This window comes from Oryctolagus cuniculus, chromosome X (assembly GCF_051225735.1).
Source record: "Oryctolagus cuniculus isolate XC-2025 breed Fujian yellow rabbit chromosome X, ASM5122573v1, whole genome shotgun sequence".
Taxonomy (NCBI): Eukaryota; Metazoa; Chordata; class Mammalia; order Lagomorpha; family Leporidae; genus Oryctolagus; species Oryctolagus cuniculus.
Window position 1 is genome coordinate 20,473,611 of NC_142888.1, and position 18,959 is coordinate 20,492,569.

At 38.1% G+C, this 18,959-nt stretch overlaps 1 long non-coding RNA gene across 1 annotated transcript; it reads right to left on the reverse strand.

The window, feature by feature from the left end:
- Positions 1 to 10,162: 10,162 nt before the first annotated feature.
- On the reverse strand, positions 10,163 to 18,710 carry LOC149119569 (uncharacterized). Its single transcript, XR_016227893.1, has 3 exons — positions 18,691 to 18,710; positions 16,070 to 16,192; positions 10,163 to 11,027 (listed from the first exon to the last, which is right to left on the reverse strand). It is a non-coding gene; the product is annotated as an uncharacterized LOC149119569 (long non-coding RNA).
- Between the last annotated feature and the right edge of the window lie 249 nt (positions 18,711 to 18,959).

Consider the following 18,959-nt stretch of genomic DNA (forward strand, 5'->3'; position numbering starts at 1 on the left):
AATTTTTTTTGAAATCTCTGCACATTATAGAAACTATACATGGATTTTTCAAACACACATCTTTTAATTTAATTTTTCTTGAACTTTTTAAAGGCCTTCCATACATGGAACATGGCCAGAGAATGAGGTATTCTCAAAGAATTGGCTTTGAATTCCAGGTTTTATAGCACCTTCGACAAAGAGCAGTAAATTTTTAGAGAAGTGACAAGATAAAGGAAAGGAGCTTTTGACTTTTTGGGCAGCAGCATGCTGAGGGGATGACAAACAAATGACAGATAAATGTTAGTAAAGCCCGGTAATATAAAATCTTCTGGCATCTTCTCAAAGCTGATGAGGGACTAAATCTGTCTTTGGTGGATAACCTTTGTTCTCGGGTTGAGAGAGGGGAACAGAATACTTTTTGTATTTGTAAATTTATTTTCTACTTTCAGGCAAACAGAGGACAGAGCAGAAACTTTGCCTGCATCCGCTTCTTAGTGTCATCAGATGAATGATCCCTTTTATTTGCGGGAGGTATATTCTGATCTCCCATAGCACAAAAGTGACAAGAGATTTTCCAGCTCTAATTTTGCAATCTCAGGATTTGACTTTTAGCCAAATAGTTGAGAATTCTTAACAAAAGTAAATCTTACGTTCTTCACATTTAAGAAATAAATGTCGATTTATATACCATATTTCTACTATGCTAAAATGGCATATTCTCATGCAATTACACAACCAGAGTGTTCCAACTCCAAAAACAATATTTTCTGTTTCACTTGTTGGAAATTCTCATTTCTCAAATTGATGAGCTTCTAAGCAAATTTCTACAAATGAACCCAACATAAGAAGGCTGCTGGAAGGAAAAACATCATAATAGCCATTATCTTTTGGCTCTCAGTCCTTTTATTTGTGGCTGGCATTGTATAAAGGATGGCTGCTCACTGCTATTGTAATTGACAGGAGGACAGCTTTGACTTTCACAGTGCACATGGTGTACCTCAAGCATGCCTCGTTACCCAATAGAAACCTGGTTTGCTAATGTCCTGGGAATAGGACAGAGGCAACCATTTCATTCAGGCTTTGGTCAGGAGCTAAAGAGGAAAAATAATGTTGCCAAGAAATCTAAAGCTGTCACTCAATTTATTATGGGGTTGCTCTCTGAGGAATGACAAAATAAAATAAATCCAGGAAAAGCAAAAGACAGTTTATTACCAAAGGGAGCTCAGAAGGTTTCAGATCATTCCATTAAATCAGGGGTAGCCTAGGGCCTTAGTATGAGCACTGACTTCCAACAAGGATGAATAAGAAAAACAATTTAACTTTATGGAGCACTGCGTGCCAGGCAACAATATATAGGAGATACATCCTCTTTATTTTTAAGAGGCAAGGAAACTGAGGAAAAAATCTAGTATCACAAATACAGTAAGCATTGGAGGCAGGATTTGAACCTGAATATTCCCTCCCTCCAGAATCTGTGCTGAGAGGTGTTATTCAACGTTGTCTCCAGAGAGTTGAGAAGGTGTTATGTTTTTATTTGAAGCTGTATGTTTCAAGTACAATGAGCAGAATATTCTCTGGGAGCATTAAGTGTGGTGCCTTGCCCCAGAGAAGGTATATTCCTGCACTGGGCAGAGCCATTTTTTTTTACTTTAATACAACTGGCACTCATTGTACTGTGTCCCACAATAATGAAAGAATCTGTGGAGTTCTTGCAATGCCATAGCTTCTGCGTCTGTCAGTGGTATGTATGGACTGAGTCCCCAGTACAGAAAACTGCAAGAACACCAAAGTACCTGAAAGCTGTTCAAGTGTAACTGATAGTGAAGGGCATCATCACAGAACCACATATTTTGGAAAGTGTGGGAAATTGTAGTTCTAAACAACTTGGCAGACAACAACAGAGAAGAGAGGACCAGTAATTAAGTTCTGAGAGTGAGGTCCTAGCAGTGCAAAGAGGCTTCCGCACTCAGCCACAGTAGGGTCCTGAACAAACTTGGGAGTTTGTGGGGGTGCTGGGATGAGCATCAGTTATATTTATGAGCATGATCAAAGAAGAAGAAAGGGGAAAGTACTTTCATAAGAGAAATAGTAAAGATCTTAGAGATGAGATTGTCCAGCCTACAGGAAAGTCAGAATCTCATAATGACCCCAACTGCACCTGGAGTACAAGTTAGAGTCTGTATTATGACCTACAGGGCCCTAGAAATTATTGTTTATCCTTTTTCTCTCTGACCTAATGCCCTCCTACATGCCACCTTACTCATTCCACTCTAGCCACACTGGCTTTGTTGTTTTTCCTCAAATGCACTGGACATGCTCCTGCTTGATGACTTTGCATTGGCCATTTCTTTTTTTTTTTTTTGGGACAGGCAGAGTAGATAGTGAGAGAGAGAGACAGAGAGAAAGGTCTTCCTTTGCAGTTGGTTCACCCTCCAATGGCCGCCGCTGCTGGCGTGCTGCGGCCGGCGCACTGCGCTGATCCGAAGGCAGGAGCCAGGTGCTTCTCCTGGTCTCCCATGGGGTGCAGGGCCCAAGCACTTGGGGCATCCTCCACTGCACTCCCGGGCAATAGAAGAGAGCTGGCCTGGAAGAGGAGCAACCAGGACAGACTCCTGAGCCCCGACTGGGACTAGAACCCGGTGTGCTGGTGCCGCAAGGCGGAGGATTAGCCTGTTGAGCCGCGGCACCGGCCGGCCATTTCTTTATCTGGGAAATGACATGAAGACAATTGAAGAACATCCTCCCCAGTTATATTTGTGGCTAATACCCTTACTTCTAAAAGTCTTTGATCAGCTTATATTTTCTCCATGACTCCTACCCTTATCATCTCAGTTTCAGTCATAACTTGTCTTTGTCACATACATTAGTTCTTTACCTTCAAAGAGTCATTAAAACAGTTGCTAAAATTATAATTCTGTTGTTAGGACCACAATAAGACTGTACTGTATCATCCTCCATAGGGTCATTTTGCCCATCTGATCCACTTTAGTTAATGAAATATGAGCACAAAGGACATGTAGCACTTGTGGCTAGAAGCCAGTAGGAGCCAACATTTAATTTACCCCTTTCACTCCATACTGCCACAGGAACCAGCTATCCTCCAGATGATGGAGTGAGAAATAAAATCTTTGTTGTTAAAGGTATTGAGATTTGGGAGCACTTATATCAGCAAAACCTATCCTCTTTCTCTCTCTCACTCTTTCTTCAATAGAGCTTATCATTTTCTAACATAGTATATAAAGAAGTGCAAAGTTGTAAACTTTAACTCACTACTGGAATATAAATTCCAAGACAAAAAATGGAACTTCTCCCATTTAGTTTCATGTTGCAACCCATTCACTTAGAACACCATCTGCCTGGCAGATAGTAAAAGCTCAAAAACTGTTTAGGGAATGACTATTAATTAGTGGTGTAGGTTTTAAAGATCATTATGAAGCATAGAGAACAGAATTACCAAGAACAATAAGGATGTTGTAATGAGATGACAGCACTGAAATCACTGAAGAAAGGATTTATTTCAATGAGAAGTTGGCTTCATGCACTAGTCAACAAGGTTGTGGTAGCCATACATGGGACATCCAGGGTCAGCAGCCCTTTCAGATATGTAAGGCATAGAGTATTAGGTTGAGATTTTATAAATCTTTGGAGGATTCCTTGAACCAATTTTTTCTATTTGTATGAACATGGGCTTAGTTTATGGAGTTTATCACATTCAATTTGAAGGATGGATTGAAATATATCAACACCTGAAGTAACAAATAATAAGAAATACAGTATATTCTTATTTAATTTACATTACACTGCCCAAAATCTTGGTCTGACATGTAAAAGGAAATTGAGATTTCAATATTTATGCCAATTTTTGTATCACTAAAAGAAGAATCCTAGAACAGATGACTTTTCATTTAGCATGTATCATTACTATTTCTTATGCAAAGGTAGCCACTATAGACTAGTTTAAGGGTGGAGGTTGAGAATTAGATTATTTAAAAAATCAAATAATAATTTTTAGAACTAGTGCTTGCCTAGCTAAAAGATCAGGGTTTGTGAAGCCTCAGAACAAGGCTTAGAACAGGAAAAAAGAGCAGGTTGCTGAAACATAGTTAAAGGAAGAAAAATAGTCATTGAGGTACATCAGGCAATAAAGGTAGAGAACTTTAGAGAACAATGATTTCTTACTCTTAATTGTAAGTGTATTTCTATTATATGTTATTCTGTACTCTTGATTACCATAAAGTTCTTTCCATGTATTTTGTGTGTGTTGGTTCTGCTTTCAGGAAAGAAAGAGGCTGGTCCAAAGTGGACCATATGAGTGGAAATGGAGTCAGAAGTGGCAGCAGTTGAAAAGGAGCAAGCAGAGACTAAACATTTTGAGTGAGCAGAAAGTCTATGACAAGGAGAACTTGAATTTTATAGAATTCTATAAAAATCTTGAGGAACATTTGAACTTCCAATTCAGGATAAAAAATAAAGAGATTCTTTTCACATCATACCTCTAGTATATACAATGGAATTCATTTATTCATTCATTTTTTAAAACTAGAAACTATTTTATACCCAAATAAAGAGGGTGGTGACATATACCCAGAATATATCATATTAATATATAATGACACAAAGTCAAGTATGAATGGAAAAAAAGTAATCCTCTTTCTTTAAAGCATTCAAATTTACTTCAGTAGTGGGGAACACTAGTAAATTTTAAATGTTACAGGTTGAGTTTTCCTGAAAACAGACTCTAAAAAAGAAATTGTTGTATGAGAGATTTAAGATCAATATTCATGGAATGGAATAGAGGATGCAACATTGATCAGAAGGTGAAGGTGGAGAACAGTGCAGTGTCTACCAAAGCCAATCTCATGGACTGTTTTGGCAGAGGTCTTCAGAGTTATTTTGCATTGCACTAAGGGAGCTGTGCCTTTCTTTTCTGTCAATGACCAGGTATATGCGCAGTACCAGTGATCTTGAGAGAAGCAAGACTCTTTATCCAAAGACGATTTCCTGAAAACATGTATCAGGAGACAAATGACCTGGAAGCTGGGAAATAGGAAGAAATCCTTCATTTCTGAGAAGGGTTCTAGGCACTATATGACAGCACTCATTATAGTACTACTTGTAATATATTATCTATGCATTTTCCATGTGACATGGTATAATACAATCAACACAATATATATCACCAGAATCAGAAACAGATTCATACAATTTATTATACTGCTAACTTTTTATGAAAATAAGTTTTAGGGCTCTATAAAATTTTATTTATTCAATCAAGAAGTAGAGAGAGAGAGAGAGAGAGAGAGAGAGAGAGAGAGAAATCACATATGCTAATTCACACCTCAGATGCCATAACAGCCAGGAATGGACCAAGCCAAAGCTGGAAGCTAAGAACTTATTCCAGGTCTCCCACATGGGAGAGAGGAACCCAATTATTTGAACAACTGCCTCTCAGGGTCTGCATTAACTGACTGAAGTCAGGATCCAGAGCCAGGTATGTACTTCAGGTTCTCCAATTTGGGATGTGGATATTTTAACGAGTATCTTAACCAATAGCCTAAATGCTTGCCTTGATTTTAGTATGTAAAATTCTTATTGGGTCTTTTAAACAATTTCTTAGTAGTTCATACTATTGATATACCATAAATTTAGTTAACTCTTCCTATAAATATGAGCATTTCTATAGTGTTAGAATATTTTTATTAGAAACAAGGCCATAGTGAATGTAATATTTAGGTTTGAGTACATGTGTGTGTGTTTTTTTTTAAAGCATACATTCCTGAATATAGAATTCATGAATTAAAGATGTGGACAATTGCTGTAAATGGTGTTAAACCCCACCCTGGAAAGATCCTAGGCTCATTCACATGCTTTCAAAAAGAGTGTATGAGAACACATATTTCTCTGCAGCTTTGCCAGTACTGAGTGTTGTCATTCTTTTTAAGGTTTGTCAATATAACAGATAATAAAATGTGTTGTGTTGATGTATTAATACCAAGAACCTAAATTGTTCGTGTATTGGAATTTAATTTCATATTACTGCACATTAATCTTTGTTTTTCTTTGACTCATCTGCTTATATCATTTGCCAGCCTGCATAAAACAGCAATGAATTAATATCTCAATATAAAATTCAATTAATCAGACAAAAATAGTAGCAAATAATAACCAAAATACATTTTTTCTCTTTATCAAAGTTTGAGCTGCACCCCCGTTAGTGTTGTTATAGCAGTATAGGATCCAAGAAAGAAGGGAAACATGCTAAGTATTTTAAATACTGTAGTGTCTGAATTTCCCAATCAATGCACAAGGCACACTGACTTAAGGCTTTACTTTTTATTTAACTGTGAAAAAGACATAAAATAATCAATAAATGATCCCTTTCATTGATTTCTCAGTATTGTTTGTCAAAAGCATCTTTGGCTAACCCTAGTACAACCTTCAACAAATTGTTGACCTTTAGTTTCCTCTCAATTCCCCCTATATATCCCCTTTATAACATTGGAATACTTTATTTCCCTTAAACAAAAGGTCTCTAGCAATTTTTTTCTGCCCTAAAGGCTTCCAATCACAGAAAGAAACAATCAAAAGCCCATTTCTTTTGTGAAGCTGTGGGTAAAATAATGAGTCAGCTCTTCCCAACATTACAGCCTTTTAAAGAACCATAGTAAAAGTAAATTACTTAAACCCTTAAATTAATTTCTTTTGGAGGAAATTGGGATAATGTGTGTATGCATAGGGTGAATGGCAGAACAATGTAAACAGCAAATATATATATTTGGGAGATCAGTACTTTAAATAATTCTAGATACATGCCATTTGCTCCTCCCACAAAGATACAAAGTCTAGGAAATCAACCCACAAACGGTAGCTGACTTTCCATTTCTCTTATAAATTTGAACACTTAGAGAAAAGGAGTGTCTCTACAAATGCAAGAAATCATATTTTATGGGAAGATATCAGAATGATTTCATCAGAAGAAAGGTATATGGGTGGGATTTTTATTAAATATGGGAACTAAAGATTCAGGTCAGAATCTTAGTTTCAATTGTTAGTCTTTTGTGCCATTTTCTCACCTTAAAATGGATTCATACACCACTGAAGTCATAGTCCCCATGAAAGACTTGACAGATCAAACTTTAAGATCCTTATCATATTTTAACATCCTGTGGTCTATACTCCATGCTTTCTTGACTGTTTAGTAGTACAAATGCATCCAGTCTACTTGCCTACTGCTTTAGAGAAATAAATGAGAATTAAGCTTAATGAAAAAACCTATGATCAGTAAGTCTGAACCTTTGAATTTTATCAGATCACCTGGTTATCTTCCCAAAAGACAAAAGCTCAGACATCTCTTTTCAAGGTGCAGTCTCCAATGCCTGTAATTTTAACAAATTTGCCAGGTGATTCTGATGCCTACCAAAATTTGAGAACCACTGGTTTAGAACTTGGCATTTGTATGAAATTTCTGAGCTACACAGTGGTCTAATTTCCACATCAAGGAATTAGGAAGACTTAAGTGTTTTTTCCCTCTATAATTTTGCTTCCACATATTCTTCCTCTCCCAGTAGATTTCTGTTTGTTAGGCAAACTTTGCACTGCTGCCAAATTATTCTTTTCAAGGTGATAGACCCTTTGCAAATTGTTAGCTGCTCTGGATATATTTTTGTGGTTTGTAAAACTCTGGGTATGAAGTACACTTTGCAAAGCTCTCTGCAAAGGTTGCTTAAAAGGTTAAGAAGTGCTGTGTGGGAGGCTCTGAGCACAGTGAGCAGAGAAGGTGTGCTGTCCACAGTATGCATTATGCCAGAATAATGATAGAAATTAGCATTTGTATCATGGGCTTTAATCTGTTCAGATTTAAGATATTCCCTGATAAAATGCGAGGTTCTTTTTAATGCTAGCACTGTGCACATTCTTGCTTCTATATCTCTCATTTTCCCTCCATTTACAAAGGAAGGGATCAACTCAAGTAACTAAGTCACCTTTGTGTTCCATCCCATCTAATCCTAAATCTTAAGCACTTCGTCCCACACTTCCATCCAAGTATTCTCGCATGCTCTCCCCCTCCCAGCTCCGTTATTGACAGTAATTTCTCCACTTGAGGTGTTCACTGGTCCTTTGGAAGAAAATGAGTCTTACCTGCATCTGCCGCTTCCAGTAATATTCTTATTTTCCTATATCTTTTGACTCACAAAGTTTAGCTAGCTTTCCATTTCCCTAATGAATTGAAACAGAGAAAAGCACTCCGTCTAGAAATACAAGAAATGTTTTAATCAGAGAGAGTAGAATATGGGCAGAAAAAGTCCTATAAGTGTGCTTTATGTTAAACATGAGAGCTGAAGTTTCAAGCTGAAATTTCAGTTTCAGTTATCAACTTTTTGTGCAATTTTGTAGCCTTAAGAATTGATTCAGATGAAAGTCCATCATCATTCACTTCTTCTGTAAAAACTCAGCTTCTTATTTATACATCTTCTTAATACAACATATTATAAAATCTAGTTCTCTCCCTGTCTCCCCATCTCTCAGTCTCTGCTCTTTTCCTCTGTGTCTCTCTATATAAACTAGATAGATAGATAAATAGGTAGATTTATAGATAGATAGATAGATAGATAGATGATAGATAGATAGATGAGAGAAAGATACATGATAGATTATAGATACCTAATAAAGCCAATGCTCTTTTGTCATTTATCACTTACTTTGTATTTTTTGCTAAATGTGTCATTATCCATGTACACACTTTGATCAGTGAGATAACTTTAGGATTTGTTATAATAGCAAACAAGCTGTGTTGTAATTTGCCACTAACTGAAACTTAATTGGCTTAAGAAAACAAATGCATTTCTCTCTCATGAAATAATACCATCACAGATTAGTTGAGGAAAAGGGAAAAGAGAATTCATCTCATCACTGATACCCAAGGACCCAAATGGATGAACAACTACCATCTTGAACATTATCACACAAGATGGACAAAAACAATACTTGAAGTGCCTCACAGAAATTAATTCTTCCAACCTACACATGGCACATGTCAAGTCCACTCACACATTATTGGCCAAAACTACATGGCCCAGCAAACCTTAAGTAATCCAAAAAATAAAATTTCTCATGTGCTCAGAAACTAAAGAATCAGAAATATCTAGTGATCAATATAATTAATACTATACATTTTAAATGTTTCATATATTTAGTTTATTTAATACTTAATTTTCATGGTGTTCCACTTTCAGTTTGTTTCATTTTTCTCCCTTCTTACATGGCCCCCAAAAGCTATAATAACCCTAAACTATTCCTTTTTATACTACCTAACTCTCCTGCAAACTCCACCAATATTCATGTAATTAATTATCTCTTCAATATTGATAATTCATTAGTTTGCATTTTATTTTATTTTTTGTGATAGTCAAAGGGTTAATTTCTATTAAATAAAGAGTTAAACCCCCAAAAGCTATGTGAAATAGGTGCTCAAAAATTATTTCATTTTACAAAGGAATAACATTTTAAAAAGCTGCACTATAAAGGGTAATGAGCTCAAAAATCAAAGCCTTGAGAATGAGAGCTGGTCAATGGGAACATAATAGGAAGTATCCTTGTAGAATATGGAGAAATGGATGGCCATATTCTTCTTTCCAATTTTTCAAATAATAGGTATTTGACTAAGAAGACTTAGATTTCAAATACAGCAAATGTATTTAGCACATATTGTATGTCAGATCTGTTACAACTGTTCCCATTTATTAGCTTATTTAATCCTTGCAACTATAAAATTATCTAATGTTTTAAATTAAGAACATAGATGTTTATTTTTAAAAATATTGATCCTACTCAATAATTCTCATGCTCTGGCTTTAGAATTGCTATCCAGGTTTGCAAACACAAAACCATGACTACTTTATAGATAGTTTAAATAATTCTCAAAGTGTGTTTTTGTCGCTCCCCCTCTTCATGGAGGAACGACACAAGACCCTGCCTAGGCTTCCTATCCGAGTCACGGCACCATTATGTCGCTCCCCCTCTTCGTGGAGGAACGACACAGGACCCTGCGCTGTTCTTTCGTCTGCTCGGCCCTCCCCGGGTTTGCTGCTGGTTCTTCCCGGGTTGGCTACTGTCCCTTCCACCTCCGTGGAAGGGCGGTTCCCCCTGCCACTTTTCCCCACTTCTGCGGGGGAGTGTACACCGCCGGCCGGCTCTCTCGGGGGCTGCTCAGATGTTCCTCAGGTGTTCCCCTTAGATGTTCCTGGTGCATGTTGTCTCTCTCCTCCTTTATAGTCCTCTTCCACCAATCCCAACTCTGCTACCCACACGCCGAGTACGCTGCTCTCCTCCAATCAGGAGCAGGTCCTGCTGTTTATTGGTTGAACTGGAGGCAGCTGTGTAGAAGCTGCTTCTCCCTTCTCAGCACCATATTGTGGGAGAGCAGATGCATAGAATAAGTCTTAATTCCAGTAACTTAGTCTAGTCCGAGTTGCTCCCAGTTGCTCCCCACAGTTTTTACATGTGATTTTACATGTGATTTTGTTCAACCTCCAACTATACAACTTGCCATGCAAATGCATCACATGCACATGATATACTTCTGATAATTAGGACAACTTAGGATCCGCACTTCAACACAGGGCCATGAATTCATAAACCCTTTCCACGTCTCCATACAAAATAAGACCACTTGTTACATAATACCAAAGTTATGGCATAAATAAAAACTCCATTACTATGCCAAATAGTCTTTTTCTCCAATCATAGATCTGAAATAGGGAGGTCAGCATTGTGGCACAGTGGGTTAAGCCTTTGCTTTGAACACCAGCATCCCATATCAGAGTGCTGGTTTGAGTCCTGGGTACTCTACCTCTGATCCAGCTTGCTGCTAATGTACTTGAGAAGGCAGCAAGATGACCCAGGTGGTTGCGCCACTGTCACCAATGTGGGAGACAAGGATGGAGTTGATGGCTCCTTGCTTCAGACAGGCCCAGCAGCGGTTGTTGCAACCATTTGGGGAGTGACCAGGGGATAAAAGATCTGTGTCTTGCTTCTCTGATGCTCTCCTTTTCAAGTAAATAAATAAATATATATTAAAAAAAAACTCAGATAGGAATCTTATAAAACACAGAAGTATTTTTCAAAAGATACAAAGTGAAAGCTAATATACCACAAACAAAGGGAGTCCATCTGTGTGGAAGACCAAATATAACATTCTGTCTGACACATTCCCACAAGTCAGCCCACCTACAAATGTGGGTTTTAATCTGAGAAATGAGTATCATGAACCCTGAGGATTTGCCCTCTTATTTACCTCCAATCTGTTTTGCCACCATTTGCATAACTAGTCCATCTAAGTACTATTTTGCTGTCTGTGTCCCCAAATCTTTTTTAACAATTCCAGCTGGAGAACTGCCGGCTGTTAAAAAAATGTAGACCCTATCATTTGAAAGAGAAAGAAGCCTTGACTCTTAATAGATCATTGTGGTAATGAACCGAAATATGTATTTATATTGTAAACTCACCTTTGACCATGAAGCCAGACTCCCCCAGGAAAACTGAACAAAATGTTAGCCTTGCCACTTTCAGCTGTGGATGTATGGGATTTTCAGTGCAATGTTTACATGGACAAATTTAGTCCCTAAAAAATATGTTCTTCACATGTTGAGGTCTACAGAAATGGATGACTTCAGAATATAGTAAAGTTTTCATCTTGAATTATCTTAATTCCTCCTTTTCCTTCATGCTATATGTACTATACTTAACTCTCCCTAACATCACTGTTCCTCTTTTAATTCTATTATCTTGTGTTCTGTGGTGTTCCTCCATCCTGACAGTACTGTGATATGTTCTAGCTCCCAACTTTTGGTTAATTCTCCTGAATTCTGTTCCAACACCACTACCCCCCATAATGTAACATTTCCATGGTTGAGTCTATCAGTAATAACAACCCTATTTAAACTTCTGAGACAATAACAGCTTACATAGTGCTCCTAAAAGGGGTTGCTCCTAGCGCAACACAAACTTGTGGGTGAAGAGCATGGACAAATATGGTCCTCAATTAGTCTTCCTTCAATCTGCCTTTTGCATCACAATTGTGTCATTCCAGTAGACAATATGTGATAAGCATTTTGGAGTGCTGAAGATTGTCTGTTGGTGTTACAGCACTAAAAATAATAAGGGGCAGGAGTTATGGCACAGTGGGTTAGGCTGTCCTTTGGGATACCTACATGTTGTATTGGAGTGCCTGGGATCAAGTCCCACTTCCACTTCTAATTCAATGCCTTGCTAATGCACACCCTGGAAGGGTATTGGATGATGGCTCAAGTGCTTGGGCCCCTGCCACCCACACGGAACACTCAGATAAAGTTCCTGGTTCCTAGTTTTGGCATGGCCAACCCTTAACTGTTACGGGCATTTGGGAAGCAAACTAGTGAATGGGAGATCTCATTGAGTCTCTCTGAATTTTCTCTCCCTGCCTTCCGAATAGGTAAATAAATCATAAAAATTTGGAATGCATTTATCACAGTTCATTGTAGGTAGTGGTGACAAAATTTGTGGGTAACTAAATCTAGTCAAGTTTGAAATTCAGTTAAAGAAATTATTTCACTGCTGAAAATGCAGTTTTCTCTGCCACCTAAATCTTTAAATCACATACTATTTCTCAAATATGGCTGAAGATTTGTTCCTTGAACAGGGATAAAGCAAGAGAAATCAGTCAGAGGAAAGGAGAATTGCTAAACTTGACCCTGGCTATCTTTCCAAATTGTACTCCCATATAGTGAATCTATATAACAAAAGTCTTTTTTGATCTTCTCTATGTGGCTTTGGCAAAAGTAGTTGATTATTGTTGGAACCATGGATCCAAGATATGAATGGTTTGAATGAAATCCTATTATAGCTAGGTTCCACTGTACTCTCAAAAAGATGACTAGAATACTGATTTTTCCTTTGGCCTATCTCACTGCCTAGTAGCTTTTATATAGATAGATTTATTTTTAAAAAATCACACATGTGTATATACATATATGTACATATATACAATCATTCTACATAGTCATATATGTACAATTTAATATCCTTTTATTATGGTAAATTAGATATTTCTTGATTTAATTTATTTGAAAGGCAGAGTCTCAGAGAAAGAGGGAGAAACAGATAGAGGAAGAAAACTTCCGTCTGCTGGTTCATTCTCCAAATGGCCAAAACAGCAAGGGCTGGGCCAGGCTAAAGCCAGGAACCAGGAACTCCATCCAGGTCTCCCACAACAGTGGCAGGAGCCCAAGGACTTGGAGCCTTCTGCCACTGCTTTCTCAGGCCTATTAGCAGGGAACTGGATCAAAAATGGAGCAGCCAGAACTCCAACTGGCACTTTGCTAATGGGATGCTGGCATGGAAAGCAGTGGTTTAACCTATTGCACAACAATGCTGGCCTTAATTTTCTTAAAGAAAATTAAAGGGGGCCGGCTAGGACTAGAATTAGAGAACTGTGTTTCAGAGCCAGGAATGATCTTGATTAAGTCTAGATTTATGTTACATTCACTTAAAAAAATCTAGAAAAAGGTAAGAGCAGTGCAACACTTCTAGAATGGAAATTATAAAACTTAAGAGTGGGAGAGGATGTTGTGGCACAATGGGTTAAGCTGCCACTTGGAATGCCTGCATCCCATATCAGAGTGCATGGTTCAAGTCCTAGCTTCTCCTCTTTCAATCCAGGTTTCTGCTAATGCATCCTAGGAGGCATCAGATGATGGCTCAAGTGCTTGGGCCCCTGCCACCCACCTACCTGGGAGACCTAGATAGAGTTCTACGCTTCGGCCTGGTACAGGCCCAGCATCTGTGGTCATTTGGGAAGTGAACCAGTGGATGGAAGGTCTCTCCCCTCCCACCCTCCAATTCTGTCACCCTGCCTTTTAAATAATTAAGTCTTTAAAAAAATACATGAGAATGAAGACAGAGCATATGCTACTGAATTTGGCTGCTGCAAATCCATTATGTACCTATGGTTCTCAATTCCTATTGTATTTCCATGGCATCATGAGAACATCCAAAAAACTAAGAAAAGCATTAAGAAATTAAGTAAAATTACCTCCAACATAGTCTTCTCAGCCATATGTACTTTGATTTTGCCTTATTTTGTTGTAAGCGGAGTAGCACCCTAGTTTGTTAAGGGCAAAAGGAGTGCACCTTTTCCTCTCACTTTGGCATTTGCAACTTCTGACTCTTTCTTCCTCCCACTGAATCCTTCTCATCTTCAGCATTCTACAGCTGTCCCCGATTGCCTTTACCATTGCCAATCCTGTTTTTGTTTTTTTCTGGTTGTCTGTTTTTACTGCTGGATGGCATGCAGAGAGGGTAGGAGTATTGTAACCAGGGATAGAAGGGAATGCTAGTATAATTGTGCTACCTTTGATGATACCTTTTTCTATTGCCTATGAAATGTCTCCCTTTTTAGGAATATGTGATTTAAAAAGGAAGCTGGAAAGAAGACAAAACCTAGATAGGAGGAAGAAAAGCAAACTTGCCTTTTACTCTTACTCATCTCCCTTTTCTGTCATGCGATTTCTTTCTTCTCTATCCTGGATTTAACTCTGCAGACAACCCTATTTTATATTCCCTGTACTCTCACTCACAAAGCCCACCTTTGTCTCTCCCAATCCTTGTCCCTGTCTTACCAGAAGCCATTCTCAGGACCATGCCCCCTGCACAAGTTTTTATTAATCCACCATGAATAATAAGGTTGGTAAAATTCAAAGTGATAAAAATATCCTTGGGGATTACATATATAATGTGAATTTTCTTGCTATATTATATGACTACATGAGGAAAGTTGAACTCTCTGAAATAATAATAAGGCACTATAAAAATGAATTACATTATTATTACTGTAACCGCCACTTTGCTTTCAACTACAGGTAAGTATCAGAAATAGTAGGTGTCTATTATTCAGCTTACCATCTGCTACCATAGCTAGACATGGCAAGATATGGAAAGTTCTAGAGGCAACTCTAAATGTGTAAATGTGTATAAAACTGCAACAAGAGGTAAAGCATTTATTAATATTATTAAGCTAAAGGCTGTCCAAGTTATTTTACAGGATCTTATTAACCAAGAGCCAATACAAAGATTGATAAACTCTAAAAACTAAAACCTAGAATTTCACAGCTTATTTCAAACATAGTTTGTCCATATATCAATAGATCTACAGAAGCTACAGTTATTAATTCAATCATTCACATAAGTACTTTTTCCTGTTTTGTGTGCTATACTAGTTCTTATGGGAGATACACAAATACATAAATAATAGCTTCATGTTTTAGAAATTTACAGTCTAATTAGGAGAGATGGCATATATTCAAATAAACCCAAAGATGAATGCAAAACAAATGACTTAAATGACAATACACTACAGGAATTTAGAGTAGGAACAAATCACTTTTGGAAGAAATGATCAGAGAAGTTCAAATAGAACTGGTGACAATTGAATTGGATGTTGAAATAAGATTCCAGTTGGCAGAAAATTGAAGACATGATTATAATTATAATAATTTTAATAATATTGGCACAAAAGAATGGTGATGGTTTTCATCTATGGAACATGCTTTACACAACAAGTTCTACTTTTCACTCTACTGATCTTACTTAATTTAACCTTCAAAACAATTGACTCTATTAGGTACTATTCTTAAACTTTCTGAGAGATAAGGAAACTTGGGCTTAAGGGGAAAAGGCAGTTGGTAAAGATTACAGAAAAAATAAATGGGGAGGGGAGGGGCTGGCGCTGTAGTGCAGTAGGGTAAAGCCCTGGCCTGCAATGCCAGCATCCCATATGGGTGCCAGTTCAAGTCCTGGCTGCTCCACTTCCCATCCATTTCCCATGAACCTTCTGAAGACCCACCATAATGGAAGATAAGCATATCACTAAAATGTTAAAGTGAATAATCAAATAAAATACTCTTTTTCTCTTTCTCAGGGTAATGGAGAAAAAACAAAGATAGGGACAAAGGCAATAAGCAGATGGTAACATTTACCCACATTGTTGCTTCTTGTTTTCTTATGCTTATTTAATTCTCACACAACCATGAAGCATGAATAGGATACTACTTACCAATTCTAGCATATGTGGCAGAGTGGTTAAGATGATCCTTTGGGATTCCTGCATTCCATATCAGAGTGCCTGGGTTCAAGTCCTGGTTCCATTTCGGATTCCAGTTTCTTGTTTATGCACACCCTAGGAAGCAGCAAGTGATGGCTCTAACAGTTGCTTTTCTGCTGCCCATATGGTTACCATCTTTGACCTGGCCCAGCTCTGGCTGTTGTGTGCATTTAGGGAGTGAACCAACAGATGGATGATTTCTCTCTCTCTCTCTCTCTCTCTCTCTCTCTCTCTTTCTCTGTCTCTCTCTCTCTCTCCCCCTCCTCCTCTCTCTTTCTTTATCTCATTGTCTCTCTACCTTTCCAACTAATTGATTAATTAATAAAAAGAAACTCTGTTTATAAAATAATATATCAATCAACTGCAGTGTTGTCTTTAAATCTAAGTCAAACATCAGTTTTGCAGATCTTAAAGCTTTGACCAAGTCTGTTTAGATTCAAGGGCCCTTAGTCTAAAGCAGCAAATTACAGGAGGTCTCCATGAAAACCACAATATTTATAAAGCTATTCATATTCAGAATTCAAGTAATGCCACTTTTTTTGTCAAAGATCGATCACTATTACTGTCTTTTCAAGTTTTAACCTTGTTGAGTTCATATTTTGTTGAAGGCAAGCATTACATTTCGATGCAATTGCTTGCAATGATGCAGCTTGATCGCCCTCTGGAGGCCATTTACAGGTCAGGTCTTACTAGCATGTCTCAATTTTGAAAAAGTCTTAGTTAATTTAACAACTCATTTTTCTGTTGTTTTTTTATGTTAATGTAATATTAATATGAGAATAATTCAATATAGATAGTAGATAAAATTTTAAGAATATGGCGATATGTCCTTTCTGCCTCTCTACCTCTCCCTTTCTTTCCATTTCTTTTTTAGTTTTTGGCATACCATATGTTTAATTAACATTAGTCAGGGACTTACCACCCCACTAAGTAAAGAGATCAAGAAGTAAAAAGTATAAAGACCATAGTTCAGTGAGATTATACACAAGGGCTATAAACAACAATCAAATGGAAAAATGAGCATTTCACCTATATTCAATAAATTTTAAAATAATCACAGATCACTAAAAGCACAGTAATATGACATTCTTAACCACTGGTTTGACAAAGATATAAAACAAAGTTTGACAAAAATATACTTGTTTTTTGATTTTTTTTCTTTTCAAAATTTTATCTCCCACATATATAACAGAACATGCAGTAACTGTATTTCCGTGTCCAGATTATTTCAGTCTACATGATGTTCTCCAGTTGCATCCATTTGGTACAATTTCATTCATCTTTGTAGCTGAATAATATTGTGAGGAGTCAGATGGGTTAATAAGCAGTCAGGTTGGTCCTAGTGGAATATGAGGAAAGGGGAGTCCCCGAAGAGGGTGCAGAACCTCCTTTCCCCCAAAAGTTATCATAATGAGATCAAAGTATTGAATCCCACCTGCATGTTTCTCCCCAAAAAGCTGCTTTAGCAAAATAGAAGTACCCGCCCACTCCTGGGGCACCAATTTTATCATGAAACTAGCAAGAGAGTGGTGATTCCACCCTTCTTATGGTTTTTAGTCTTATTGTTACCAGTGAATGGCAGGGTTCTTGTCTTCTCGCAAGAAAGAATTCAGGCGTGAGACAGATAGTAGTGGAAAAGTAAAATAGCAAAGTTTATTAGGGAAGGGACATCCATAAGAATGGATGGGCACCTCTCCAGACAGGACCTGAGAGAGAGTGTGCAGTCGCTCAGACTGGGGGAAGGAGCAAAGTTACATGGTTGAGTGGAGAGAGTACACCTGGGCAGGCAGGCAGGTGACTCAGCATAGAGGCAGAGGGCTGAGTGTGCCATTCAATTGAAGCCGGGGGTGGGGGGTATTTAAGGAGATGGGTCTTTGTCTTCACACATCTCCTCCTGAAATAAAGGATTTTATGGATGTAAATATTAAGAAGCTCCTATCTGAGTTTTTCCCTGAAGGTATCAGACAGGAGAAAGCCTAGCTGGCGCCATCCTGAGTTTAGAGGGTGAGCAGGACCCCCTGGAGAATCGGATTCTTGAGCAGGGTATTTGAAGTGCAGATTCTGGGCTGCATCTGGAAGGTTATCAGGCAGAAGGGGAGGGGACCCCCACCTGGCAGGTTATTGAGTAGGAGGGGCAGGGCAGTATGCGAACACTGGGCTGTCCCTGAAAGGTTATGGGGTGACTTTGAGATGCAGATGCAGATGCTGGACATAGCCTTCTTCTCTTTAGGCCTTTGTCACACACACATAAGCTCATATCTGACTTCCTACCTAACATTATCAGGAGCCAGGTAAAACAGGACAGACAAGATTCCAAACCTGGACTCTCCATGGGTTTGTCCCTGCCATGTAACTGATTGTTAACTGATTATCGATTTTTCCCCCCAAAAAAATTGTGCTTAAAAACCCCACTACTATCAGCCCTTCAGGTTTTGCCTCTCTTGGAGCTCACCTCCTGGCCACTTCGGCAGGAGGTCTCTGACTTAAATAAACCTAGTTTTTCTCTCTTCCTTGTCTGCATGGAAATTCTTCTTTCATCTTCCCTGTGATACAAAGAACCAAGGTAATCTTACCTCACCACAGTTTCACCCATAACAATATTCCATTGTGTGTATGTTGGTGGGGGGGAGAGGGGAAAATCACATTTTCTGTATCATCATCTGATGATGGATGCCTTTGTTAGCAAGTTATTTTACTTTATTTTTAAGGGTTCATTTATTTATTTGAAAGGTGGATTTACAGAGAAGGAGAGACAGAGGCAGAGAGAAAATCTTCCATCAGCTGGTTTGTTACGGACAATGACCAAAGAAACCAAACAGTCCTCGAGGCTTCAGGAGCAAAG